The sequence below is a fragment of the Cupressus sempervirens genome, chromosome 5, assembly GCF_028749045.1.
Source record: "Cupressus sempervirens isolate cs-2001-9-10 chromosome 5, ASM2874904v1, whole genome shotgun sequence".
Taxonomy (NCBI): Eukaryota; Viridiplantae; Streptophyta; class Pinopsida; order Cupressales; family Cupressaceae; genus Cupressus; species Cupressus sempervirens.
Window position 1 is genome coordinate 774,117,232 of NC_143122.1, and position 14,367 is coordinate 774,131,598.

The 14,367-nt window shown below is 35.5% G+C and overlaps 1 pseudogene; it reads left to right on the plus strand.

Annotated features, from left to right (window-relative positions):
* Positions 1-4,256: 4,256 nt before the first annotated feature.
* Positions 4,257-13,986, plus strand: LOC149558226 (uncharacterized; annotated as a pseudogene).
* Positions 13,987-14,367: the final 381 nt, after the last annotated feature.

A 14,367-nucleotide genomic window follows, 5' to 3' on the forward strand; every position in this document is an offset into this window, starting at 1 on the left:
TTGCTTTGAACAGAGCTTTTGATTTATCCAAATTATAAGCTTTGCTCAAACGAGCCCTATGTTGTGTCTTTGTGTTTCCTAGTGCACGTTCTACGTGGCATGTTTCCTACACAATTTGCATGCAACACAGGTGTTTCTTGGCTTCTATATTTTTTAATACATAAAATTTCTTGTAGCATAGTTTGAAGAAGACGGTGTTTGGGACATGATGTGTAGTTGCAAGGAATGCCAATGTTGATGATTGTGATGGAGGCGAGATCTGACATAATAGATTTTTTTTTAGAATTTTAATCTTTTAGTTTTAAGAATAGAAGCATTTCTTAATGATTGTGGGAACTCAGGGAGAACTTTTGGGGGCTTTTGCCTCTGATAATTCTGCCATAGTTGCCTCAAGAGTTAAAGCTAGGGAGAAGCCAAAGCGAATAGGGGTTTGGAAATTTATATTCAATGGAGAGAATGGGCAGAACATTATTACATTGGTGTCAAAAATTGTACTTCTCATTGTTATTATCTTCTTTTTATTTCTCATTACTCATTGCTTTTGTTTTGATTGCTCATTGCTCATTGCTTTTTGGGATTTGTAACCAGTACCACTTGAGAGGTAGACAGGGTTGCAGATCCCAGATCATGTTGTTCCTCTATGATTTGGAGAAAACATATTTTGAGGAAAAGTGAATTCCACCACGTCATAGTAATACCAAGGCTAATATCATGTCTGTAAAAATTCTTCATCGTGCCATTTAACAAATGCTAAAACATCCTCTATCAGGGTATGCACCATACCATAAATTTAGCTTATCAAAGACATGAAAAAACCACCTTATAGAGAAACCAGGGATGGCACGCCTAGAAATATATTATTGTGTAGCTTAGTGAAGATTGCTTACATTATTTTTAGTACTTTCAGCCAACAACATAATATGCTTAAGTGTTAATAGAGGAAACCCCACTAATGCAGAGCCCTCTGTATTTACCTTCAAGGAATCTTAGTTCAACTCAATGGATTCACAATAGTCTGGTACACCCTCAAGGAACCAAGAACATCTCAAAGATTACAACAACGAACCTTGACATTATACACCAATAAAGACAACATCTTCATTCACACAATCAGATTTCTATGTCTGATTACATTGTTTATAACTTTCATTTCCAAACTTTTCTTGCCAAGTCCTTTGGAGGAATTGTTCCAAATTAGGAATAAAAAAACATATCCAAAGATGAGCTAAAAAAAAAATAAAAAATTTCAAGTTATATTGTCTATACTTAGATCCATTATCTCTGTCATAAACCAGAAATAAAAATAGTAACCCTGTCTAAGGCATCAAATATATTTCACAAAAAAAATTCAAATGACACCAAACCAATTCCAAAGTATCCATTTGTGAGTATAGTTTATAAATATATAAGCCATTTATTTTTTCCATTCATAAATAATTTTTCAAGAGCAAATCACTACCTTCATCTCGAATGGATATCTTTAAAAACCAGTGTCCACTAAAATGCTGACAACTTTCACAAATCTGCATAAAAATTACTCAAATCAAAATGGAAAGAAATTTAATTCACATATATTTTCAAAGAATATTCTTAGAGGTCTTGATTCATCAAAATGTATCCGTACCAAATGCTGCAACATGACTGTTTCCTGAAATTCTCAAATCTGCAAATACTAACTTTCACCAAAATGTGTCTAACTTCTTCATTTCTAAATGAAATAAATTCAAAAAAAAGCCAAAAGAAATATTATTCACTGATATATCCAAATTTACAATATTTACATGGTTTTCAGGCTGTACATGCTCGTACAAGACGTGGAACCAACACTAAAACTGAAAACCAATCAAAATAACAACTCAAGATATTACCAAATTTGTTTCAAAATGTATCTCTTCCTTTCAGTAATGCTTTAATTTTACCATAAATCTATTTTTATAGATTTTTTGGTTGGTTATAACTTCCAAACCACCCTTTAAACCAACCCATTACATTCTTTTAACACTTTATGCATTTTTACATTTCAACTTTCATACAAACTCAACCTAGACCAACATTATGACTCAAATGAATTTAGATGGATGCCAATAGATCCATTAACCTATTAAATAAATATTTTTATATTATTTATCATGTTAAGACCTCCTCTAAAAACTTATTACAAATGGCTTCTCTAGCTTTTATATCTTTGCTCTCTTGAAATTAAGGTGCCTTTGCACCATACTCTCAACCTTGAAAAGTTTCCGAGTCCCTTGGAAACATGGAATCAATAACCTACAAGAAAAAATATTAGATCAAAATCCTCATCTTTACCTTCATTTGCCTTTGTGTCTTCATGCCTTTTCTCTCATCAACTTACCATTCAAGGGCACAAGACTGTCCTTAAAATCACTTTCTAAAATACTCCTATCAGTGGAGCATCAATGGTTACAACTCCATGGCACCTTATTTGTAAGAGATCCATCTTTACCATTGCTGCTTCAAACTAACCACAAAAAACTCTCCCCTATGCCTCACCTAGGAGTCCTCCTCTTTTTCTCTCTCCCTAGTCTCTTGGCAATCAACTAGACCAATCCATGGCCCTTGACCATTCATCTTACCCAATAGTAGATCCTAGAAGATGCGTCTCTCTTCACATTGCACCTTCTACTCAGCTTTATCTCTATTGGAGAATGGTTATGACAGACCTTCTCTTGTCTACCCATACAACCCAACCTTCATATGTAGAAAGATGGATAATCACATGCAACCAAAACTCATCAACAAAACAAATACCAATTCTTCAATGACCTGGTGTGGATTGCCTCCCTCGATGCTCTACCCACACACTCAAGATCTTCAAGCTCTGATACCAATCTGATGTAGAGCCCTCTGTATTTACCTTCAAGGAATCTTAGTTCAACTCAAGTGATTCACAATAGGCTGGTACACCCTCAAGGAACCAAGAACATCTCAAAGATTACAACAAAGAACCCTGACATTATACACCAATAAAGACAACATCTTCATTCACACAATCATATTTATATGTCTAATTACATTGTTTATAAATTTCATTTTTGAAATTTTCTTGCCAAGCCATTTGGAGGAATTATTCAAAATTAGGAACAACAAAACATATCCAAAGATGAGCCCAAAAAATAAATAATTTGCAAGTTATAGTCTCTGTACTTAGATCCATTATCTCTGTCATAAACCAAAAATAAAAATAGTAACCTTGTCTTGGGCATCAAATATATTTCACAAAACAAATTCAAATGACACAAAACCAATTCCAAAGTATCCATTTTTGAGTCTAGTTTCCAAATCTATAATACATTTATTTTTCCCATTCATAAATAATTTTTCAAGCACAAATCACTGCCTTCATCTCGAATGGATATCTTTAAAAACTAGTTTCCACTAAAATGCTGATAACTTTCACAAATCTGCATAAAAATTACTCAAATAAAAAGGGAAAGAAATTTAATTCACATATCTTTCCAATGAATATTCTTAGAGGTCTCGATTCATCAAAATGTGTCTGTACCAAATGCTGCAACATGACTCTTTCCTAAAATTCTGAAATCTGCAAATACTAACTTTCACCAAAATGTGCATAACTTCATTTCTAGATGAAATAAATTTTAAAAAAAGCCAAAATAAATCTTATTCACTGCTCTATCCAAATATACAAGATTTACATTTTTTTTAGGCTATACATGGTTGTACAAGTCCTAGAACCAACACTAAAACTGAAAACCAATCAAAATAACAACTCAGGATATTACCAAATTTATTTCAAAATGTATCTCTTCCTTTCATTAATGCTTTGGTTCGAACATACATCTATTTTTATAAATTTTTTGGTTGGTTATAACTTCCAAACCACCCTTTAAACCAACCCATTACATTCTTTTAACCCTTTTGCATTTTTGACAACATTTTATGCACTTTATGCATTTTTACGTCTCAACTTTCATACAAACCCAACCTAGACCAACATTATGACTCAAATGACTTTAGATGGATGCCAATAGATCCATTCACCTATTAAATAAATATTTTTATATTATTTATCATATTAAGATCTCCTTTGACAACTTAATACAAATGGCTTCTCTAGCTTTCTTATCTTTGTTCTCTTGAAATTAAGGTGCCTCTCCTCCACCCACCCAATCTGAACACAGAGTCAATTGGCCATCGTGTACTGCAACTAAAGTATTTCTACTATTGAAAGAAAGGGAAATGATGGGGAACTTAGGGTTACTACAGCTGAAATGGATAACCATTGTGATGCAGATGCAAAGGTGTGTGAATGCAATAAAATCTAGTGGGGGTCAGACTGGAAAAACGTACGATCTATTTTCAAAGTTTTTTGATCATATTAGGGTTAGTGCAGGTGTGGTATTGAACATGTTTGAGGAAATGGAGGGAAATTTTGTGGATCATGTGTGAAGGTCATTTGGTGTGCCTATTTGGAGCATCGGCCCTGTTTTGAGCAGCCCATTGGGAGATTTGGAATGGGAGGTGTGAAGGATTGGATGGATTGTCGAGCTGCCAGATCAGTGGTTTATATTAACTTTGGCAACAAGTTTGTGCTTTATGAGGAACAGATTAAGGTTGTTTCGGCGGGTCTGGAGGCTAGTGGGTAGTATTTTCTATGGGCAATGAAGAATCCTCCTAGGAGTGAGGTGTTACAGACTGATCTTCATCTACAGGAGTTTTGCGAGCACACGGCGGATCAAAGGGTTTCGATACTCAAATGTGTTTCATTATTATCTATGAAGTTGCCTTCCGAAAATAAATGTGAATGGAAATTTCGAGAATTCTAAAGTTTCTAAAACCATCCAGCGAAGAAGCTTCCAACTTTTAATTTTTTAATTGTAAAGTTAAAAAGTATGTTACTTAAACTCAAACAAATTGATTTTTTTCATTGCTTCAGTCAATGATAAATCAGAATAATGGTATTTACATATTATTAAAAATAAATATTAAAAAGTGACTACCATGTATTTGTTGAAGGAAATTTAATACTTTTTTTTATTGGTCAGTTGACTAGTCAAAAAAGAAATTGGTATGCAAACAATTCCAATAGTTACAAAATAACATTAAATGACTTCCATCTCTTTCTACTTATTTTTATGTAGATTACACCTACATGACTTCTATAAAATTCTATTTAGAATTTAAATTCCTATTATTTAAGTTAGAATGGTTATGTACATTAATCTAAATTAATTTAATATTAAATAGAAAATGTATAATTAAAATTGTTTATGGTTAAATGTAAAAAATAAGTATTTATTTGTGTCCAAATTATAATCAAGATATTCAATGTAATGAAGAATTTAGTTTTTTTAAGTACATCAAACATGATGTTTTTGATATTAAAAAGATACCAACATTCTTAAATATTAAAAACCCCCACGATAAAGCATTTTTGAAACTACTACTAGTAAAAATCACGAGAATGTAACCATTATACATAAACTTGGCCAAAATATTCATAGTGGTTATTAAATCCGTCCAATAAAAATTAATAGAGAGAGCCCTTTACCAATCAAATGCCTAATAAACATAGAGAAAAAGAACTAAACTGAAAGCATGTGAGCAAGCGCTAACCCTCCTTTCTCTAGTTCCTTCAATTCTCCAAAAGCAGTCACAACTAGTCATCAACCAAGAAGTGATATAGTGAGTGAGTCATCTCCATGTCTTTACCATCATCAATGCCTTCCTTGTTAGTGTACATGAGGTAGAAGGTGGTGGCTGCTGAAAGCATTACCCGCATAGAGAGATTAGCAACCCTGTAAAATTTATCTTCTAGCTCCACGTTCTTTTTGGCCAAATTAGTAATGGACTTTTCCAGCTTCTCAATCTCTGGGTTACCCTGCTCTTTGACTATTTTTCCCATAGTGACCCCATACGACTAGATGTGATCTCTCGCCATTTGTTTAGATTTCTACCCACCCTCTCCCCTAGTAACCTCTGCTTTAGTTGGATTGCATAAGTTCTTGATTTTATTAGGAAAAGTAACTGTACCTTGTTCACCAACATTCCCCCCTTTCTCAAATCTAGGATAATGTTCTCCATTTTGAAGGTGTTAGAAACCATAGAGGGAAAAGGGTTATTCAATTCCTCCTTCATTAATTCCTCATCTTTAACTTCACTATCTTTTTCAACCTTCGCCTACTCTCCATAGTTCTTTTTAGTGGCTTTTCGTTTGGGTCTAGGGCCAGACTTTCTTCTACAATTTTTAGTTGAGGCAAATTTATCTAGTTTAACTAGACTAGGGCTAGGCAAGGGATTTTCTCTCTAAGTATTTTTCTCGATCTATTGGTTTCATTTCTAATGGTTGTGCCAGTAATCTCGACATTTAGGACCTCAACATTCTCCTTTTTGATCTTTTGAGAAGAAGCAATAGGATCCCTATCACTCTGGCCTTTGGGTGGAGGGGGAGTAACTTTGACCCATTTTAGTGATTTTTAGAGGTGAAGGGCTCTAACCTAGGATTTAAGGATGAAAAGCTTTGTGGAATTTAAAGAGGCAAAAAATCAAGGCTTAGTGATAAATAGAATAGCTTTTTTCCTCCTTTCTTTTTTTCCTAATGTTCCACACACAATCTTCCATGGAATGTAAAAATAGATAGGGAAAGGAACCATACTCCTTATTCCTAAAATGGTTTGGCATGGAGAAGTGGTAGTAGTAACACACCTTGACACTATCTTCCACAATTATGTATGGCATGATGATATAACAAACCATATCCTAGAATTCCAAGAGATTTTCACAGGAAAATCTGTAATGGAAATGAACAGGGTCTTCATCAGAATGAAAAACTTTCTCCATGCTTGTCACATTCACCACCCTAGCCTATTTCCTTCAATTTTTTTCCTTCCAATGTCCAACTAGTAGCATTAGAAATTAGCTCCTATGTAACCTCAAAAGAGGCCTTGTTAATGTTAACCCACTAGTTCTTCCATGAGTCCACAAACTATTAGGTCAACATCTCATTGTGTCCTTCAATACTCTTCATGAAAAAAATAAGCCCACCTCCCTTCAAATGTGTCCATGTTGCCTTATCCTTCCAAACAACCTCTCCAATTTTGGGTGGTTTGATTCTTTCATTACTACTCTCCATAACTTCCTCCTCCCCAAGCTCAATGATCAGATCATCCTCTCCTTCCTTCAGCTCAATAGCCATACCCTTCACTAACTTCAATAGTCTACCCAAAAAGATAGAGCCAAGCCTTCACATGCTAGACAATGCAACTTGGAAAATCAAAAGCCAAAATTTTTCACCAAACACTTGGTTTTCACATCATTTACTTCAAAATAAATTTTGTTACCTAGACACCGAGTCATAATGCTTCTATAATCCCCCTTAAAAGTTGGCCTCAAAATATTGAAAGTTCCTTTCTTAGATGTAGCAGAATATCATTCCAAATCTTAGACTAAAAACTAAGCTTTTATTTCCTGTCACAAGTTATAGTTAGCAAATTAAAGGAAGAGTTAACTCCACAAAAAATTATTGACTCTAGCACTTTGGCTAAAGTTAGTGCCATCATGGCCCATCCAACCATATTAGGTAATAATTTAGTGGCCCTGAAAGTACCCATCGCTCAATGCATAATGATGGAATTGATCCTTTTATTTTTGATTAAAGTGGGCACCATTACTTCAAAAGGCTTCTTTTTGAGCTAGTGATTTAATCACCACCGAAAGATCATACATATTTTCACAAAATTGAACATTAATAGCCTTGTGTTCGTATCCTGCTAGGTTTTCCACCACTTGATTTCCTTCCCTATAGACTTTTTGAATTTTGACTTGATTAATCTTGTTCAGAAGAATTTGGACATCTCTAATAATCGACATGGCATACCGGCTCATCTTAGTATCTCCCTTAATAACCTCAATTACTAATAATGAATCTTCCTTCATTATCAAATTATGAATTCTCATATTATGCACTAACTCCAACCCCCATAGGAGGACAAAGGATTCTAACTCATTACTTGAAACATTCTGATATTTCTTTGAATATCCCTTGATCAAAACTCCTTTTTCTTTCTGGATGATTTTTTGGATGATTCTCCTAATCGCAACTCCACTCCTCCTTGACCCATCAAAATTCAATTTACACCAATTTAGGGGAGGTGGCTACCATATGATGTTTAGCCTTTTTTGGATCCTTGAATTATTGAATTACTCAATTAGTGGAGATATGTCCCAAATTTATGCCCAACTACTCTCAATATGTGTGAGGGGTGGGGGGACAATTTCCATTTCAAAGTCAAAGAACACTCTCTAATCACACCCATCATTATTCAAGTAACCACTTGTCTAAAAATATAGTTATTTTTCTCCTTGCATATGTTCCAACACACATATGGGGGAATGGCCTTTCAAATAATTTTAATGAGGGGGTGGTATGAGGGGCTTTGCCATGCTAAGTTGCATTGATGAACATATCTATTGAAAATCCACAAGATCTTAGGTTGGTCAAGGATTCTCTACTAGACCTACATAGAGTAGGGGCAATGGATTAAAAGAAAAGGTATAGTCTCTTCCTCCCCATAGCATAACACACACTAATTTCCCATTTGAAAGTCATGCCTCTTAAGATTATCAATAGTGAGAATGCTACGATGCATAACAAACCACTAGAAGAAGTTGATTTTGGGGAGAATATGGGAATGCCAAACATTCTTCCACTCCATGTTTCCCACCTCCCCTCTTATGCTATTGTAGGCTGATTTCACACTAAAGTCCTATAGGCATACTTCTAGTCCCCCCAATTTTAAACTTCCAAATGAGCCCATCAAAAGTTTTAGAATTATGAGCTTTTCTGAAGTTCAAAAGTGAGTTTAGATGTTTAAAGTTTTAAAGTTCAACATCTATAATGTAAAAAAAAGGATTCAAAGTTTCAGTTTAGGATTTGGGGTTCAATTTAAAAATAAAAGTTGCTAACTTCAAGCCTTAGAATCTCTTGCTGAAAGCTGAAATGAAGATTCACCAAGATCTTGTTCAAGGAAATAATTTGACACTCGAAGCTCCTAAAAACAGAATCAATTCTATAGCTCACAACTCAAATCTTGTCATATATGGGTTTGATGGATGTTTGATTATAATAGTGCTATGGATAATGTTTCTAAGATTAGCATGGCACAAGTAACACATTTCTTTCAAATCATTGCAGCAAAATGACAGCATGTGAGTCCATAATAGAAAACTTGATGCAAGAGCATCTTGGATTTACTTGGTGACTACTTTGGAGTTCATTGGAGGAGGCTCAGTAGTTTCTTTAGAGGATGTTTGGACTGGTACTTGGTCAAAGAAGGATTGGAGCTCAGCATGGCCTTTGGAGCTTGACATGTTCTTGGAGCTCGGTATGGTCTTAGAGCTCGGCATGGTCTTGGTTGCTCGGCATGGTCTTGGTTACTCGACATGGTATTTAGTTGCTTGGTATGGTCTATGGGACTCAGCATGATCTTTGGACTTGGCATGGTCCTGGTTGCTTGGCATGGTCTTTGGTTGCTTGGCATGGTTTGGGGGGAGTTTGGCCTTGCATAGGAATTTTGTTCTTGTTGCAAGTCATGTAACTAATTTTCTATAATGAGTTAGTGGATGAAAATTTCAGGGATTTAAGAGGGCCTAGATTTCTACCTACGGTTTGAAGTACAATTTCTAATTTATCCAGAACTAGGAGATATCATGATTTTTCTAAGACATCAATTTTGGGAATTTAATTGTTGTAGGAGGTTGACTTTGGCATTTAATTTATGTATTTGCATTTAATTTGTGTTTTGGGCCAACTTTTGGCTTAGATTGGTATAAGTAGGGGTCGTGGGGAATTCTTTAGTCATTATTCATTCACTCAGAAGAGGAGTGGGTGTGGGAAGTAGCTGAAGAGCGATTTTTCCTAAGTCAATGAATAGAGTGCCGAATGTGAGGTAGTTTACAACAAGATTGTGATGGAGTTATGAATGTGTGGATAGAGTGCCAAATGTGAGGTAGTTGACACTAGGATGAAGTTGGAGCAGAGCTAGTAGCTATGGCTTGGAAAATAAGGAGATTGCTTGGTGGGCTTGCAAGCACAAGTTGAGATCATACTTGGAATTTTCTACCAGAGTGTGGATCTAGACAAGCTAGGGTTTGGGTTTGGATCTTGAGGGATCTTGGAGAATTATTACTTCCTTTGTATCTAGTCATAACTGGGAAGGGCTTACAGCCCAACACATTGCATGTAATCAGTTATATTTATGAATCAAGAATTGTAATTTGGTATTAGATCTAGCATTATTATTTCTTCTTGTTGTTGTATTTCTGCTGCATGGTTGTATTGCACTGCATCAAAACTTGATCACAAATGTTATCTAGGCCAGCTGGATAATACATGTGTACAAAATTTTCAAAAAGAAGATGTATTGTTATATCTAGTATCTATATTCTTCACACTCTTTTTTGAATTACTGATGAGAACTGGACATGTAGTGCCTGCATGCGTGTAATGTGGCCTCAATTGTAACACACACACTTCAACATGGTCATTGTATGCAGATTCATCCTGGAATGAACATGAGATTGTTCACCCAAGAATATTCCTACAAGCCGACCTATTACCTTCTATCTAAAGGGATTTTGCTTATTAAATATCCTCAGATTTGAGATGTAAGCAGCTAGACCCTCTAAGAATAAAGGATTTAAAGAAATTCTATTAATCTAAATGAATGTGCAAAGTATTCTAGGATGAGAAATGCATTGTAGTCTAAGAGCATGTAAAGCAAATTATGCTAAATGTATGCATTTCTAAAACTATATGAAATTAAGCTAAGAAATGTATGAAAATTGGCAATGAGCTATGTGAGTGTAAAATGCAGCAACAATTCAATAACAATTCGATTTCTCTCCTAAAATGAAGAATTGAGGGTCTCTTTAATAGAAATCCTAAAATTTTTCAACGGTTGAGATCAATTCCAATCAATGGATAGGATTGAAGATAAGGTTCAGTCATGGTGGAAGATTCCCAAATTAAAGAGAGTTAATTAGCTCAGATATGAGTGTAGGAGTCAGTCAGCTCAGATAGAATTTAGTGTGAAAGTAAGTGATCTGGATCACTTCTAATTTGATCAGTAGTTATCTAGGAATTCTCATTTTTGAACTGAAGAGTAGAATTAGGAAGAATATTTAATTTAATAAAAAGAGATATGCTCTCATAAATACCTTTTCTATTTAATTAAATAATTTTATTTAATTAATTAGAGACACTTTTCTATCTAATTAAATAATTTTGTTTAATTAATTAAAATAGGCATATTTATTAAATTAAATAAATTTAACCCCATAGTACATTAGTCTTAGGAGATAATTTAATTTAATAAAGTATGAATACTTTGGATTAAATTAAATTTAAATCAAATAGGTTTAATGTGGCTAATATGAGTGAGTACTATAGGAATTAAATAGGAAATATGATGAATGCAGATTAGGGTTTTGTGCATTTGAAAATTAAGTCAAGTAGCACATGTTAGAGCAATAATTTGCCTAATGAAATAGGACTTTATCAATTATCAGGATAGACCAGAATTGGTATAATCGCAATGAGCCAATTTTGAGGTATTACAGTGCTAGATACTTTTCATTTCTAAAATTGAAAGATATTCGGTTGATATTAAACACAGTTTGAAAATTGTAAACAGTAATGGATTTATACTTGAATGAGTTCCATCGGACATCTTGTTTGCTCAATTGGACACACATGGCAGAATAGGTCAGTATTGTGTGGACTACAAGTTCGATAACATGTCATCCAACCTAAGTTCATAAAAGGTATAAATATAGGTACGAAGATATATCTTGGGTCTAGTATCTCGGAGAAATCTTTGAGAAAGAAAACCAAGCATTGTTTGGCAAAATGCTCGTAGATCTCAAACTCATACTGCGCCCACATTGTTGAAGTGGTATTTCAAACATCCGATGATGGTGGACAACATGCAGCTTATAATTCAATTTAAAGACACCAGACACATAGTCGACATATGAAACTCGATTGATAGAATGAAAGGGAAAGTCGACAAATTTTAAAGACATTGCTAGCCTGCGGATGTGGAAGACTCAATGCCTGAGTTCGTGCTTCAAGAGAGACACCCGCGGCCCAAAGGAGTTCAGAAGATATTAATGGAATGAAATTAGGCTTCAAGTCCACCTCATATGATGAACATAAGTTATGACCACCGGCGTCGGGTTTCACCTTTGAGATACTAAAGTTTCAAATCTTTTCACAAACGAACAAAAATTGATATCTGTCGAGCTCTGTTTGGAGTGTGACGACCCGAGCACGAAGAAGTTGCTTTGGCAGAAAATGCCCTCTCATGCTCATTTTCCACAAGGAGAAGCTATTTGCTTATTTTCCGCAAGGAGAAGCTATTTGCTTATTTTCCGCCAAAGAGAAGGTCATGCGGGTGTGATTCACAATATGCTAGTTGATATACACAACCATTGGAAATATGCAGAGGCTGTGAGAATAAAATGTCAGATTCGCCAACAATTGATATGGATAATGTCTATCTTCATTTCGAAGGTGATGAGCCACAGGTAAAAGTGGACAAGCTAGCCTCAACTAAGACACAGCTACCTTATGATTACTATTATTTGGAGCCAAAGGAGATCGTCAACAGTGCTAAAAATTTGGGGGAAGTTCTTCGTGGGGATCGCATTGAGAACTCTCCTCACGTGTTTGGGATGAGAGAAAACAAGCTGCGCAATTACGTATGCTTCAAATGGAGATGGGGTTTCAAGCTCTAGATTTCTTCAAGTTAAATTGAATGAGTGCATTCTTTCATCAATGACTAGGCGATCCGTTGCAGCACATCCATGGCATGACCTTGAAATCGGGCCAGGAGCTCCTTCAGTTTTCAATTGTGTCATCGAGATTGCGAAGGGCTATAGTACCAACTATCCAGTGTTATGAAGATGCTGCAGATTTCACAGTCACAGAGAGATTTAAAAACAAGCGTGCAGGGAAATCTTGTCTTCTACTTAAGTTTGGGCTCTATTGGATTGCTTGGAATTATCATTCTTATTATCTTGCACAGAACCTGGGGACATTGGATAAATGGTATGGCCATGGCATGCTCAAATACTTTTGGTCTTGTTACGGGTGTTTTTCTTCTAGAATATGGTTTGATTGAAATTCCCAGGAGCATTTGGAGGAACGCAAATTGGATCTACCGACAGAAAGTTTTGTCGCATCGAGTTGCTAAAATGGCTGTTAAACTTGATGATGCTCATCAAGAACTTTCAAATGCAATTGTAATTGCACAGGCTACTTCAAATCGAATGTCCAGGCGGGATCGACTACGTCCCTGTATGGATGTTATTGACAATATGCTAGCACAGATGAGTAGAGAAGATCCAAACTTCAAACCATCAGGAGGAAGATTTGGAGAAAACGACATCGATTATGATGCTGCTGAAAAATCAATGGCCACCCTTAGGCGTCAACTAAGAAGAGCTAGGGAGGAATATTATCGTTATAAGAGTGAATATATGAGCAACGTCTGCGAGGCTCTTGAACTTGAGGACACAATTAAGAATTATGAACGTGGCAGCTCCACAGATTGGCGCTACATATCAAGTTTCCGACCTCCTCGCACTGATTCTCTTGCACAATACCTAGATGTGATCGAGTGGGTTTGGCTGTGCGTACTCAGGCAGCAGCTTGAGAAAATTCTGACAGTTCTTCTGGGTTCTATGTCAGCTGCCATTCTCTTAGCAGAAGCCATATTATTGCCAAGCGGGGTTGATCTTTCCCTATTTTCTATCCTCATCAAAGCTGTAGGAAAGAAAGAGATGCTAGTGCAGGTTATTGCATTCGTCCCACTAATGTATATGTGCATCTGCACATACTATTCTCTTTTCAAGCTTGGAATGTTCACTTTTTACTCATTGACACCAAAACAGACAAGCTCTGTAAGCTTGCTTATGATATGCTCAATGGTAGCTTGATTTGAAACTGAGGTTGAAGATGCTGGTGGTTTTGATCAATCTGGCTCAATAATCCTTTAAAAAAAGAGAGAACTTGGCTAGAACAAGGGCATGCAGTTGGAGAGCAAGTAGTTCCATTGGCCCGAAAGTTCAACAATTTGAGTGAGGATATTGAAGCAGACAGTATAGGCACGCGTCTTGATGAAGTTAAAGAGAGATTGAATTGGGCAGATGCCGATATCATACGTTTTACATCAGACCTAATTAACAAGAGTAGACAGATGATATAGTGATTCATTTTTGAAAGCTTTTGAAATCTCAAAGTGACATGTGGCATGCTTAGAAAGTGAAGAGCTGGTCATGATTAAATTTTAATAACTGAAGAGGCAGAGGAACCGAATG